General features: G+C 37.3%; 1 pseudogene; it reads left to right on the top strand.

Moving 5' to 3' along the window:
• Positions 1 to 10,261: 10,261 nt before the first annotated feature.
• The window catches only part of LOC148737145 (uncharacterized), a 50,027-nt pseudogene continuing 44,205 nt past the window's right edge, over positions 10,262 to 16,083 (top strand).

Raw genomic sequence — 16,083 nt, 5'->3', positions numbered from 1 at the left:
TAATTATTTACAGTAGGTTTAATCTGACATGGTTAAAATTTTCTTGGTTGCTTCTTTGGTTTCCTTAGGCGGGAGATGCCGTTGCACTTTGGTCATTGCTTTCCATTTCAGATCGAGAGCTCTCTGTTTTTTTATTCATACATCTACAAAAGAGTTGAAGACTTTTAGCTCTCAAATCAACACTTAAGGACAACTCGTTCCCCGCGATATGTGATGATGCCACAAGTAAATTAGGAAAGGTTATTCAACACTTTGAATATCCTATTTCAGTTCATCAATGGGGCTCAGAACAAAACTCTAACGTGAACATTTAACCTAGGCTTAATAAGGACGAAAATTTTTTTTCCGGCAAGTATAGCTCATTGAAATTTGAAAGCGAACCAAAATGTAGGAAGAAGTTAACTCGTTTTGAGATTTTGTAGGCGAGTTCTAATAAAAATGGGCAGGGCCACCAGCATACAGCAGCTCAGATTTTGAGAAGAATTCATCTAGATCAATTTCGTCCTGAAACAATCAATAAAAAACATGTTAAAAATTCAATTTCGGTGGTTATTATTAGCAGTCCAAAAGTTTGTCCTTGGACAGATCGAGCTTATAGATAAACACCAATTAATAACTGATCAGAACGAGCGAGAGACACTCTGATCTGTCTAAAAAATGTCAACAAGATAATAACAGAACTAAAATTATCGTAAAATCTTATTTGAAACAGAAGTTTTCTAGTGTTAGTCCAAGCAGTGGGTGCATATGTTGTATATTTTATCGACATGAGTTTCACGAGTTCTGACTCAAACTCGGTCTTCATGATCACGTATCAAAAATAAAAGAGTTTTCCCTCCATCACATTTTAAAGAACAAAGACGGGAATCTTTTGAAAATAAGTGGAATATTTAGTCCTAAATAAAATTCCAACTAAAGATTAAGCAAAGACGCCTCTATTGTGAGAATTCGTTTTGCCATATTCTCTGACAAATAAAAGTTACATAGAGTTAAAGTGTCCAATAACTACCTTTTTTTGCTGAATTTTGATTAGAAGAGGCAGCTTGATCGAACAAAGCAGCATTGACAATTCTAGTGTCAAAGCAAGGGGAAAAGAAGTCAAGTAGAATCCAAGCAAGGAGAATGCTACCAAAAACTATTGAGAAGCATTAGATATCAAGAGTAAAAGCAAAAATTGTTATTTAGCTATTGTATGTTACAGAGGGAGAAAAAAGTCATTGAAGTTTTGCTAAAATCTAAAGAACGCCAAGGGAAAAATACATCGATTATTTATGCTTTCTGATTAGTTCTAAGAAGACACCTTCACATGTTTTAATTCCTAAACAATAGAAGATAGATTCCATTTTTTTTTCTGTTTTAAAATTAATGTAATTTACAAAAAAGAACCCGCGAGCAACCAAGAAAATTGAGGGTCAGCGAAAAACAGTTTGTCCTCTTATTTTCCTTTGGCATCCTTTACTGCATTGTTAGCTCATGTACGAGCAATCTTAGAATTAACTTAATTGATAAAAGCGGTAAAAAGAGCAAAGATGTCTTTTGAAAAAAGAAAATTGGTCTGGGGAATCAAGGAGTGAAGGTCGGATCGCTATTTCTCTCATAGCCGTTAAGTAAAATAAAGGGGTTTTGATCAATGGATCATTACTGCGAGTACCTAAAATGCTCTTTCCATCAACTAGCCTAAATGTGAGAGAACAATGGGGGGGGGGGGGGGTCCTGGGGTGCCCTTGGTAGGCCTTCTTTTGAGCAAACAACCTACAATATACAGGTGGTGGAAACGCCATGACAATATCTTTGCCTGCCCACTGCACTCTCGTTGCTCATCCCAGAACTGGAACATTAAGTAAAACATGCAGGGCGTGGAGGTCAACATGACAATCTGGTGATTAGCGTCTGTGACCCCCCCCCCCCCCCTTTGAAAAATCCTGGCTACGCCCCTGAATCCCTGAATAGTATACAAATTTCTAGAACTTAGTAACCGAAAATAATCACTTTCAATGTAAATGCTTACCTTCTCTGACTCGAGTATTATCGTTGTATAAGCTAGAAAAAATATGGCTAATATCAGGCGATTGAAAATTAATCTTGTTTGAGTTTGATCTTTCAAGTGTGTTACAAGTCCAAGTCGGCGAAATGGTGAACGGTCAGGGCGGTGATCGAAATGAAAGTCAAGAGATTTCTTGTCTGCCCTTAGTAGCAAATCATAGAATATATTTATGGCTTTGCGTAGAATTTCAAAATTCTATTTTTATACGGACTGCTTAATATATTCTGTCTTCATGAGACGAACGATTAAACGTTCCTTTATCTTTTTCTTTTTTTTTTCATCTTTGCGATATTATCTAGTGAGATACGATGTCACTGCCTGCCTCAGACGCTCGCAGATCCCGAATATTACCGGCTTCTGAATGATCTCTTTCCATTGAAATTAATGCATCTTTGTTCGGAAATGTATAAATACTGCAAAGAGCTAAGTCGAAAAACTCCGATATGCCGACCCACGCCGAACCAAAGGTAGACGATACAATACAAGAGTGACTTTCTCGGCAGATCGTAGAGAATCCGAATAAAAATTAATATTCTCAGCTGATCCGGTTGACGTCATCTTTCAGTTTTCAGAAGGAAACGACCGAGGTCAGTATTTTTACATTGAGTGACAAAACGCAGTTCCACTACAGCACAAGCGTGAAATGTAAGCGCATGCGTAGGTCGGTGCGTCCAGCTTGAAGAGAGTTCGAGCTTAAATGAATGAATGGCTGTTACGTAAGAGATCATGTCCAATCAGTTTCAGCTTGGCCAGGAATGTACTAAATGCATCACCTCTTGCGTGACAACCGTTCAACAGTTCGTATGATATTTTGGATATATCAACAAAGTTGAAATGGTAAATTGGCCACCGTAACGTATGATATTTGTTGTGAAGATGATCCGAACTCTTTTCAACATGGGCGCACCGCTTATGGCGGGCCAAGCGAGAAACTTTGAGGAATTAAAAGAAAAACATTTAAAGCTTAAAAGTGGTGTTCATTATGATTCGTAAATTTGTATGGCGGATCTTTGCATAGCCCTTAAAATAAGTCGTGACAACCATTGAACGGTTCGCATTGCATTTTTGTCATTTTAACGCGAACTCTCTTCAAGCTGGACGCGCTGCTTAAAGCGGGCAAAGGTAGAGAACTGGAGGAATTTAAATACAAGGATAAAGCTTTAAGGTGGTGTTTATTAGGATTTGGAAATAAATATGACAGACCTCTTCATGGGCCTCTGAGGTTGACCTTTATTTTACCTCTGCGAAAAAAAAGTGAAATACTATAGTTCAACGGGTCTCTATTCAAGCTTATACGTAACTACATAACAAGAAATTTCTATGTTCAAAGAGATTAATACGGTGGCCCATAGAGGACAAGCCACATTTTTTTTATCTAGCGATGAAATCAAAACTAGTGCGCAGCACTTTCGCGGACAGTAATTGTAAAACTTCTTCATTCTCCGACGCTTTTCGACAAAACAAGGAAAATAAAAAAAAGCACCAAACTGTATAACTATTCAAGTCACTATTTCTGATGCAGTGACTACACAGCAATTTAGGCGGGTGCTGTGACATGATTTCAAAACCAGTGGAGGGTCTAAAATCTCCTTCTTTTGATTTAAATAAATTAAATATGAGATATATCATTACAGGCTTGTTTCCAGGCCAGGCCAACTGAAGCTGAAGAAGCAATGAATGTTTTCATTTCGAATCCATCACGTAACTACTGCTTTTTGGTCCTCTCAGTTTTTTGTGCGTCCCTCCAATTTCTTGATGAAATTTTTCAAAGGAGAACGGAATACTTTCTTCGAGGTGTGAAAATGAACCTGACTTAGATTATTAAGCGCAGGTAGCATTACGGTTGATAATTGTAATAGCTAGGCACCACTGGGAATGAATGATAACAAAATCAAAATTCAGAGAAACACTCTTTACATTCAGAATGAAAATGGCATAAAAAAGAGAGAGTGTGGTTATAGAATTATTTAAGTTCTGAAGGTATGTTAAAATAGCTGCCTTTGCATCACCTGAATTCTCGAAATGATTCATGTAGTCTGTTTTCAAGGACACTGCAAAATATTTCACCTAGTGAGGTCTGATAGAATGGTAATGAATAATATACGTCCAAGTGGGAATGTTATGGGAACCGAAATTAAAGGATAGCGACAGACCAGGGTGTAAAGTGGGGAGGGGGTAGAGGGGGGAGAGAGGTAGAGGGGGGAGGGGCCCAAATGTGTTATTCAATTGTCCGATGCAAGCTAGATTAGAAGTTTTAGTTGCAATCAAGTAAAAAAGCGACTAAAAGCTCTAGAAACTGTTACAGAACAGGGCGCTTAAGACAGAAATATTGATGGTTCATGACCCCAAAACGTAAATATAAAGGACAACGACGGTAGGCAGAACTTCTGTGCATCAAAAATGAAATACTGCTGTGGAATGGAAAGGGTACATACAAATGTTGTTCCGCGTAGCACTTTGAACACAAATGATGGAACAGAGAATTAGCTCTGAGGCGTAAAATAAAGTGCTAAGTGAAACCCATGAAAACTCACTGGACGTTTTCCCTAGTAAAGGGTATAAGGGAACCACAAGAGGTAAAGAGAAATTCAAATTCTTATGATCTCGGTGGAAATCGAACCCACGACCTCCGGATTAGATTTACCGTTGCTCTACCGACTAAGCTACGAGGTCGGAAAAAGAAAGTCGGGGTCGATTAAAGTCGTGAATCACGGCGAAGAGAAAGTAAGGGTACATATAAATGTTGTGCTGCGTAGCACTATAAACACAGATGGTGGAACAGAGAATTAACTCTGAAGCGTAAATGAAAGTGCTTTAATTTACGCTTCAGAGTTAATTCCGTGTTCCACCTTGCAGTGGAAATGCTTTGCGTGAGGTGACAAAGTGGAAGTGTATCTGAGATCACGTATAAATTGATGTACAGCCAGAGAGGAAGTTTCCAAATGGAGATAGCAGAAGTTCTTCCCATTCTTGCTTGAGAAACATTCTCAAGCGCTTCAGCTGACTCGTACATAAATGATTACTTTCGACATTGGAAAGCTCCTAATCAATTCAATATTCATTTCAATAATATCAATTTCTATAGCGCATTTCCATGCAATGTTCTAATGTGCTTTCCATACAGTGCGGGGGACTTTTTCCAGACTGCCAGCGGCAGTTTACAATTAATAAAGAAGAAATTTTACAGATGCTCCCTCCCCCCAATTCCTAATAAACAAATATATCTGGTACATGATTATCTGTTCCTAATGAACAAATATATCTGGTACATGATTTCTTTCGAACTTCCAAGGATTGACTGTTTAGTCATTCCACACTAGATGCTAATGAAATGATAGTCGTGACTCCCAAATACCAAGTGTGGGCACGAAAAACAAAACATGTTACTCATTTAATGCGTTTCTATCAATTCGGTTTATAAAAATATGGAACTGTTTAGACTTAAGCCTAGAATGCAAAAGACTCAACTTATACGAAATGAGCCCATGTCGTGAGTTAAGCCAAAAAGAGAAGCCAATTAGTGAACAGTTCCATGCCTAAAGGGCGTGGGAGGCACTCTGTAAACAGAAAGATTGACTGGAACTCCTTTTAATAATTAACCATGATAAGAGATATTTGAATAATGGTGAAACTTCCATTCCCACAAGACTCTGAAGATGAGGCGTCGTCGTTGCGCGATGTTTTCTTTCCTATTTCTTTTTCTTTTGTTCGGAGGCTGGTTTTATACCTTTACATTTGCAAACCATGGTGAGTTTACTTTAACATTTTACAGTGTTAGTTAGGTGAAGGATTTTATTAGTTCTTCATGGCAGTTTTAATCTAACATGGTTAAAAGTTTCTTGGTTGCCTCTTTGGTTTCTTTTGGCGGGAGATGCGGCTGCACTTTGGTAATTTTTTTCGTTTTCAGATCGAAAGCTCAGTCTTTCTCTATCCAGGATTTAAAATAGGCGCTGGCACGATCAATCTGAATTCAGTTGGTTCTTGTGTTATGATTTTTATTCATATATCTACAGAAAAGTTGAAGACTTTCCGCTTTCAAATCAATTCTTAAGGACAACTCGTTTCACGCAGTATCTGAAGATGCCCCAATCGGCCAATGAGGAAAGGTCATTCAACATTTTAAATATCACATCTCAGCTCATCAGTAGAGTTTAGAATTAAACTCTACGTGAACATTTAACGCGAGCTTAACTAGGACGAAATTTGATTTTTTTTCGGCAAGTAAAAATTGAAATTTGAAATAAAGCGAACCCTATTCTTAGAAGAAGTTTACTCGTTTTGAAACTTTCTAGACGAGTTATAATAAAAACAGGCAGGGCCACCATCATGCAGCAGTTCAAATTTCTTACATCAATTAATCAATATCAACTCCATCATAAAACATCCGCAAAAATTGATTTCCAGATAAATTTTGTGCTACTAAATTTGTTTTTGAAACACGGCCTAAAAACAATTTGTTATCTAGTAACCCTTCACAAAAAGTAACTCAAAAAGTTAAAACGAGAGGTAGTTGCAGTTAAAAATAACGTTAATGAAAGTGACTCTCTTCCGTTAATATCAGAATTCTTCAACAAAATTTGTTCTTTTGTGAAACGTTGAGCAAAGTGTTCAGTTTTTCTATAAATATACTTTTGCCTTTTCTTTGCAAGTCCCTTGAATTTAGACATTTCTCCGCTAAATTTCATAACAGAAACCGAAGGAATTCGATGAATAAAAGTCGCATTTGATCCCCTTGCGTCTAGCTGGAAAGAGTTTCATTGACAATTTGTGATATGCATCTTGATATGCTTCAATGTGCATCTTGATATGCTTCAGTGTGACAGCGTGAGGCTGTTAGTGAGTTTCACAGGCGCTTAAAAATGTTTTCATACAATAAATGACATATTTTTATTCGTTAAAATATTTTCATTCGATAAATGACATATTTTTAATTGTTAAAAAATTTTCATTCGATAATTGACATATTTTTATTTGCTAAAATATTTTCATTCGATAAATGACATATTTTCATTTGTTAAAATATTCTCGTTCGATAATATTCATTCGATAATTTTCCTTTCAAAATTTATTTCTGTGCTAAAACTGTTTCCGTGCTCTTTTATCATTCGATAAAAGATATATTTATTTGACGTTTTTTTATTTGATAAAAAAATATTTTCCATAAAGTCACGTGACCCAAGGAGGCATGGCCACAAAGCATGAAACGGTCACAAAGCTTTCCGCCATTATCCAAAATCATTACGTTCTGTCTGAAAATGGCGACAAATCTAGACCCAGATGCAATAGTAGATGCAACTACTTAGAATGATTGTTTTATATTTTCTGAAAATCTACTTGATAGGTGCGAACACAGCGCCAGAATTATAAACTTAGAGCTCTTCCCAGCGGCGCGGCGTTTCAATTGTCTTGACCGGGTACTCTCCGTTCTGCGAAGTGTCCTTGATCAGAGTGAGGATCTATGTTGTAGAAACAGTTTAATGCAGCTCTGTGAGTGTTTTTCTAAGTTACACCAGTTCTGGTTTAAGAGGATGACTGAAATAGGTAGGAGAACAGTCAGTCTTGTCGATTTAGGATCGCATAGCGTTTCACATACATCGCAACCTGGAAGACCAAAGTTCGTCATTGCAGAGGAACTTCTTGATTGTTTCACGCTGTCACATTGAAGCATATCAAGATGCGGCCAACCAACCTCCAAAGTGAGCATGTGAAGATGAAACAATTTTTAGTATAATAGAAAATCTGAGGCCCAGATGGGACTTGAACCCACGACCCTCTGTGATCTAGTCGGATGCTCTAACCACTGAGCTACTGGAGACTCTATGCTGAGCAAGGGTCAATTTGTGGGCCTCGACTGGAACCGCATCGAAACTCAGCCCAAAATAAGAGAAAAAAAGGCCGAACTAGCACAGCAGCGTTGATAAAACTCGCTTTCCCGATTTCCAGAAGGAATATGTGTAACAGTAGGGATCGTTTAGTAGTAGCCTAGTTGGAGCGTTTAAACTTAAGGGACTAACGTTTGTAAAAAAACAGTAAGTTGATGTGACACGTGATGGCAGATATTAAAATGACTCGTTTACAACTAAACAATAAGTAACAAACCCAAAAACGGCTTTTAAAGAAGAAGGGTTTATAGCTTAAAAAGAGAGAGATTGAGGAAGTATTAGGACGCTTAACCTTTGAAAATGACGAAGGAACTGACAGGTTCAGTCAAAGGCCGATTTCAAAACCTATCAGTTTTAACAAACAAGACTGACACAACATTTACAACCACAATCAGATGCGAGGCAGGGGAAATATTTGTTGATATTTGGGTACACGTCAATCGAGAGACAACGAATTGAATATATGATCCAAAAATAATAATTAATTATAACATAACTAAAGCAAAGCGCGTGCTCTGATTGGTTAATTCAGCAACTACTATTTGCTCATGGGTGTATGCTGCTGACTTGAGCAAATGCTAAGACTGTTTTTCCGCGCGCGCTTGTTTTTAAGATTTGTTAAATAAAAGGGAACTCTTGTTAAGATGTTTCAATGTTATGTTAATAAAACAAAAGGTAAACACCACAGTTTGCTCATAGTTCTGTATACAACAAAAATTCAATTTTTGACCATTTAATAACTAATTAAAGTATATTGTAAGATATTTACAGAAAACTGTCAAATCCCTCAGACTTCACGGTTTGCTGTAAGAAATGGTTTTATTCAACATTACTCAATTATATTCTATTCTATTCGTGTGTTTTTTTAAGACTTTTTTTCCGCCAACCTACGCGAGACGTTTTCCTTCCTAACAAAAGCTATCCTCTAATGTCTGATTTATAGATAGCTGTCGGCGTCTAAAGTTCTTGCAACAGGAAGATGGATATGGATTGGTAGGCCACGTCATTAAAAACATTTCATTACCAATCGGAATGCATATTTATACACGCTATGCAAAACGAGCTTTCTTTTGTAGGGATTGGTAACGATTTTGCACTAAAAAGAGGTCGGTCAGCCATCGCCATTTCGTTGTACGCTTTTTTAGCAAGGATTTTCTCGAAATCCTTATCAATATTTTGCCTAGCGTGTTTTGTATAGCATGTATAGTTTGGTGTACAATGGAAGACAGGTGTAAATCGATCAGCAAAGGAACTTCAGGAGAAAAAGACAAATATTTTTGTCAATTGAGTAACTCGGACCACATACAACACCAAAATGATATGAAATTGATGGCACGCTTTATGTATAGGGGCACGGAGGTAAGAGTTTTATTTTTACTTAGTTTTTTGTTTTGTTTTTGAGTTTGCTACTGGTCGTAAGCCTTGTGTACCGTTTGATAGAGTTTCCTCGCTCCTCTGTGAGTCTTCAACGACCCCAAGGGAAGTTAATGAGTGATAGTAAAAACAGTCATCATAGCAATTAGTATCTCTAGATTTTTTTTCTCTTCTTTTTTCGTCGTTCTTTCATTTCGTTTCGATCAATGTTTCTGAGAAATTTCTCTTTCAAAAATCCACAAAACAAGAGGCTTGTAATGGGCATTTTTCGTGCAAAAATGACGTTTGAAGAAAGTAGTAATCAGGAACAGCTAAGAAGCTTATTATCCCGCCCAATTTTAATTAATAATAAATGACGGTAGGAATGAAACTTCGCCGTTTTGGCTCTACAAGAACCTAGCAGTGCCAGAGATGGGCAACTGATGGTTGCTGTATTTATCTCACTTTACTGAAACGATTTTTGTAAAATGAAACACTCTGATGGTTGGTTTAAAAACGCTTTCTTTTTTGACAAGAATCTGAAGATGGCCCGCCGTCGCTGCCCGATGCTCTCTTTCATATTTCTTCTTTTTTTTGTTTGGAAGCTGGTGCTACACCTAATATTCCTATGAATTTATCTTTCTCTTCAAGGGCTAACATCTTTCGACTTGGGTATGTTTGAAGTTGGAAAAATCGTTCGATATCAAGAAAATGAGAATTAATATTCCTTGTTTTTTTTGTTTTGTTTTTTTTGTCTTTTTTTTTTTTTTTTTCCGTAAGCTTGTCACCAGTACTTTAGCTCAAGTCAGAAAAATGACTAGGGTTACGTTTGTCACAAATAGTTCTATTCAGCAAATACAGGCTGTTTTCTGTGGCTGTTTAAATTTGGTTTGAAAAAAAAAAACTGTAAAGGAAGATTCAAATTGGGAAAGAGTTTCTTACAAATTTTTCCTTTGTTCAAATCTAGTTGAGGAAGGTTACAATGAAGGTATGAGGTCATAAGTAGCGCAAAAAGAGATGATTTTCTAAACTTCTACGTACCTTGACATTATTCTTTACATTTATTGTTTTGATTTTCAACTTGGGATAAAGTTTCAGAGATCATCAAAGTAAGCACATTTTGGGGCATAACATCATACATTATTCACTATCTTTATAGCAAAATTTCAAATTTTGACCATCTAATAATTAATTAAAGTGCATGGTTAAATATTCACAGAAATGAAGATAACATTTCGGGGTACTAACATATTTTTAGAAAGCTCCCTTAGCTTAGCTTGTCGAAAGCTTTTTCTTTTCCACTATTTTTTCAGCTTGCTGCAGAAGGGTTACAAAATAAATAGTCTGGCCCCTAAGTGGCTCAGTATATTTCGACCGAAGATAAACAATAGGAAGACGACACGATAAACTATCTAATTTTTTGAGGAGATGGATTTCAAAATCCGAGTTAATAAAAGTTTTAGCCCATCAATTGATAGCCATGAAGATTGTCAAATCCCTAAGACCAAACAGTTTTCTCTAAATAATGGTTCTTTAAACATTACTTAATCATATTCTATTCTAGTCCTGTGCTTTTTTGAAATTTTTTTTTTCGTCAACCTACGCGAGACGTTTTGGAGGCCTAACAAAAACTTTCCTGTAATGTCTGATTTATAGATAGCTGTCGGCGTCTCAAGTTCTTGCAACAGAAAGATGGATTGGTGGGCCACGTCTTAAAAAACATTTTATCACCAGTCGGAATGCATATATATAGTCACTGCAGAAATTGGTGTACTATGTAAATCGATCAACATGGGACCCTCAGGAGAAAAAGATAAAGTTTTGTGTCAACTGAGTGACTCGGACCACTTGCAACATCCAAATGATCTGAAACCGATGGCAGGCTTTATGTATAGGGGCACGCAGGTAAGAGTTTTATTTTTATCTTATTTCAATTTTTGTTTAGGAGTTTGCTGCTGTTTGTAAGCCTTGTGTACCTTTTAATAGAGTTTCCTCGCTCTTCTGTGAGTCTTCGGCAACTCAGATGAAGCAATTTCATCTCAAAACCTTTTTAAGTGAAGCCTGAGAGCACCTGAATCGGCTAAAAGTGAAAAACAGATGAATTAATTTTAAAAATAAAGTTCCTGTATAACAAGCGTTCTGATTGGCTGACACAGCATGTCAGAGTATCAAGAAGTTTCTCCCCCTTCACTTCTTTTGTTCTCTAGCCGCTAACGTCGTCCTTTACAATAGAACAGAGCAAAGTCGAGGAGTTTTTATTTGTTACACAAAAAATTAAAAACTCCATGCATGCCTCTTATAGATAAAAAGTATAAATCGCTCGCATGAATAGCATCTCCGTTATTTTATGAAAAAAAAAAAAAAAGGCTCAATATTTTTCCCCACTAGAACAAGTGTTGTTTCAACATGTGCTACAACAATGCAACTTGCTTGGTTGGATTTACGGACAAGGGATACAAGTGTGTGTGTCCACCTGGTTACATGGGAGACCACTGTGAAAAAGGCAAGAGTTACTTTGCACTTGCGCTCTAATAATCATGTTAGCTACTACAATTATGCGTCTCTTTTGCATCCATTTTACCATGGTCTCGTATGCTTCGACATGTGTTCTGATGACTTACGAGTCATTTATTATCCAACTGTGCTTCTTAGAGTACAAATAACGCTCAAGACAGGTTTTCTCGCATTGCGCAAGCGACGAATTGGATTCAGGTTACAAACAAAAATGATGAAAAATTCAAGTTATCCCTCCAACGATGAAGAGTTGGAATGGCTGGCGAATATTGATCCAATTTTTATTAGATAAAGGAAAGGAATAAAAGCAGTTAGACGACATTGAAATTTTATCATCAGTTGAAGAAAACAGAAACACCAACACGACAACGCGCTGATTGCGTTCCGCTTTGCACTCCCCGTAAATAGATATCCGCGAAATTCACCCGCACGGACTACACAATTTGGCGCGTTGGATAATAAATCTCTTATTAAATTTTTTGGTGCGCAGTTGTTTGTATTTTAACTTGCCCTACGTTTTCGTCAAAATACTGCACACCTCGTAAAAATACTCAACGATAGTACACAACAAAACTTTTATTAGGATCTATGTATCACACTTTGTATCCCTTCCCCCCTCCGATAAAAAAATTACTGCTCCCCAAACATCATTCCACGTGATGCACTTTCAGTGAGCTTTCAGTCCTGTCGAATATCACAGCTCATCCAATCAGAACATACCTGCGAAAGCTTTTCTCAACTCTTTTAAAATTTAATAATTTACGGAAAGAATTTGTTTGTACAGATGTAAACGAGTGTTCCACCAAAACCCACAGCTGTGATGTCAACAACCGAGTGCAACAATACCGAAGGTTCTTTTAACTGCAACTGCAAGGTTGGGTTTAATGGCGATGGCAAAAAATGCACAGGTAACTATGAAATCTGTCCAAATGAATTGCTCCAAGCATAGAAAACAGTTGGTTTATATTTGCCTAAATTTGACTAGCGTATCAAGAACATCAACGATTTTCATAAGAAAGCTGTTTATAGTAATGTACTGAGGAATCAGAGTCGGCTGCTAATGTGTCATTTGTTACGCTTTGCATCCATCGGAGTGTTCATTTTATTACGTGTTTCGTGTCTAGGAGGCTACTACTGCTATGGATAGCATGGTGTTACATAGTTGCTAAAAATAGAATCGAGGAAGTTTCTAGAACACTTCGTCATGCTGACTCATTAAGAAATTTTAATGGAACTTTCTAGACCAGTTAGCCAGCATATTTTCGCCATGATGTAATTGTAGTGTAATGTTACTAAAAATAGCAGTATTACAGATCTCTAGAACATTCTGGAACTTTTGTAAAAGATACATACATACATACATACATTTTATTGAACACATCCCCATCTGGGGCTTTTCAGTCAACAATTACATAATTCATATACTTGATACTATACATACAAAAAGATATATAAGGAGTCGCGATAGGTTAAAGTTAGAGACCTTTTCCAGTGAGTTAGTGTTGCTACTAGGAGCCCAGAGGAGAGAGAGCCGGATAGAGTTGTTAGAAATATTTACCGGAATCGTCAGCCGTGTGGAAGGCTGCCTTGGAAAAGTGTTGTGGATATTGATAAGCAACAAGGATCTTTAAAGAGAACCGTGAGTTGTGAAGTAGTGTACTGAGATTGAAGTTATAGTATTTATAGAGGGCTTTAAGTTAAGAGGATAGTTATTGTATTAGTTATTGGTATCGCTCCCTAGTTAGTACGTCAGTCAATAAAGTAGTTGAGTTAGTACGAGTTGTATCTTTCCGGCGGTTGAGAAAATACCGTAACTCTACCTGTCATCAAATGATTTACGAGTCGTGGACGGACGACAAATTGTGTTCTTTTAGTTTTAGTTGCATTACAGTATTTTTGTGTGGAGTTAAGTCAAGTTTACAATTTTTTTTTTTTTTTTTTTTTTAACCACAGCTACATTTTCATTCTGTAACCATTGCTAGCACCACATCATGCACGTATCGAACCCTTTTTTTGTTTTATAAGACGCGTGTCCTTTCTTGATGATGTATGTGCCTGTTAATTAATTTGATTTAAGATTGTTTACCTGCGGATTGGTCGTTTCAGTGTAAATTAAATTATAAAGATCATTTGACGCGGGCGCTTTCAGTGATATTTGACACACACCAAGAATGACAGTTTTAGTTGTCGTTTATAGTTTGACTCGCCTTACGGGCCAATCAAAATACAGCACAACTTTTAAAAATACTTAGCGATACTACACAACAAAAGTCAATTATGATGTATGTATCACACTTTGTAGCTGTTCCCTTTAAAAACCATGCGATCCTCCCTATCCCCCCCCCTTAGATAAAAAATAAGTGGCCTCAAGACATCATTGCACGTGGTGCACTTTCAGTGAGCTTTCAATCCTGTTGAGTATCGCAGGTCGTCGAATCAGAACATACCTGTAAAAGCTCATATAATTTTCTTTTTTAATTTCATTATTAACGGAAATAATTTGTTCCTACAGATGTAGACGAGTGTACCACCAATACACACAATTGCGACGTTAATGCCAAGTGCAACAATACCGAAGGTTCTTTCAGCTGCAGCTGCAAAGTTGGGTTTAATGGCGATGGCAAAAAATGCACAGGTAACAATAAAATGTGTCCATCTGTTCCAAGCATCGAGGTCAGTTTGCCTAAACTTGACGAGCGTATCAAGAACATCGACGATTTTCATAAGAAAGCTGTGTATGACAATGTAGAGGGATCAGTCGGCTGCCAATGTGTCATTTATCACGCTTTGCATCCATCGCAGTGTTCATTTTATCACGCGTTTAATGTTTTGAATGCTACCACCTGTCATCAAACGATTTTACAAGTGGTGGAAGACAAATTGTGTTGGTTTAGATTTGGTTGTATTACACTATTTGTGTCTGGAGTTTAGTCAAGTTTACAATGTTTTTAAGCACAGTTAGATTTTCATTCTACAATCATTCTTAGCATCACGTCACGCACGTCTCGCGTCCTCTTTTGCATTAGAAGACCCGTGTCCTTCTTGATGTGTCTGTTCATTAATTTGATCTCAGCCTGTTTACTTTTGGATTGGTTTTTTATGCCAATTAAATGATAAACATTATTTGACGTGGCGCTTTCAGTAATATTTCAATATTCTAAAATTTGGCATGTCACAGGTTAAAAACGATCAGACGAATTCTTAAATATGCTTTTATGATTTGTCATTATTTCTTTTGAACGGAAAGCATATGTTTCTTTTTTGTGCTTTTAAAGGCAGAAAATTGATCCCTGTGGGATTTAGACTGCCGCTTTGAAAGATGAGCTTTTGTTCAAGATTTTTAGGGCTTTCCGTGCTACCTAAAAGTGTAAGGAAAGACCGCAGATTGCCATATGTTGCTTAGAATGATTAGGTAAATCAAAATGCCTAGCGACTGGTTTCGATGTGTCCTTGTCATTCCTTTCCACGTCTCGAAGGTGTTCTCGGAATCGGTCACCTAGTCTTCTGCCTGTTTCGCCGATCTATATCTTTTTGCAATAAGTGCAAGTTATGCAATAGATTACATTGTAGCACGGTAGCACGGAAAGCCGTAAAAATCTTGAACAAAAGCTCATCTTTCACACCAGCAGTCTAAATCCCACAGGGATGAACGAACGCTTTTCATTCCACTAATTTATTCTTGTTTTTCTCGTTGCCATGTTCCCACCAATAACGTAGCTCCATTTTCTGCCTTTAAAAGCACACACAACCCACAATTGCGCTATTCGCTCCGACGAAGGGCTAACGCTCGAAACGTCAGCTTTTGTAATCGTTGCGGTGGCTAATTTACCATTTAACTTTGTTGATATATCCAAATTGCTAGATTTTTATAGACAGATGGTTAAACAGCCTGCAGAGCGAGCGTAATTTTGGCGAGTGAGTGCTCAGTATTTTTTCAGCGAAAACTGACCACCATCTCAGACTTTAATGGCAGCGGAAGGCTGGGGTGAGAAAGTCATTTGGATTAAAGGTGCAGGTGACAGTCAAAAATAAAGAGAGGGGCTGAGGTGGGGAAGTGAGTATTATGCCTGTCCGAACTCATCTTTGTTTTGCAATTTTGCTAATTGGTGCAATTTTGCTCTATCTGTCAATCACAAGCCAAATAAGTCATTCCGACATTTCGCTCTCGCAGTAAAGAGAGGACATGATCATAGACTCTACAGATGACGTTGTAATTTTCGATTCCGCTCTCAAGGAAGCATTTAATCTTTCGGAAATTACCATGTAGTGCGCATTAAGATCGGAATGAGA

This window comes from Stylophora pistillata, chromosome 2 (genome assembly GCF_964205215.1).
Source record: "Stylophora pistillata chromosome 2, jaStyPist1.2, whole genome shotgun sequence".
NCBI classification, from domain to species: Eukaryota; Metazoa; Cnidaria; class Anthozoa; order Scleractinia; family Pocilloporidae; genus Stylophora; species Stylophora pistillata.
Note: the sequence above shows the minus strand (reverse complement) of the source record. Positions and strands in the feature narration are given on the sequence as shown.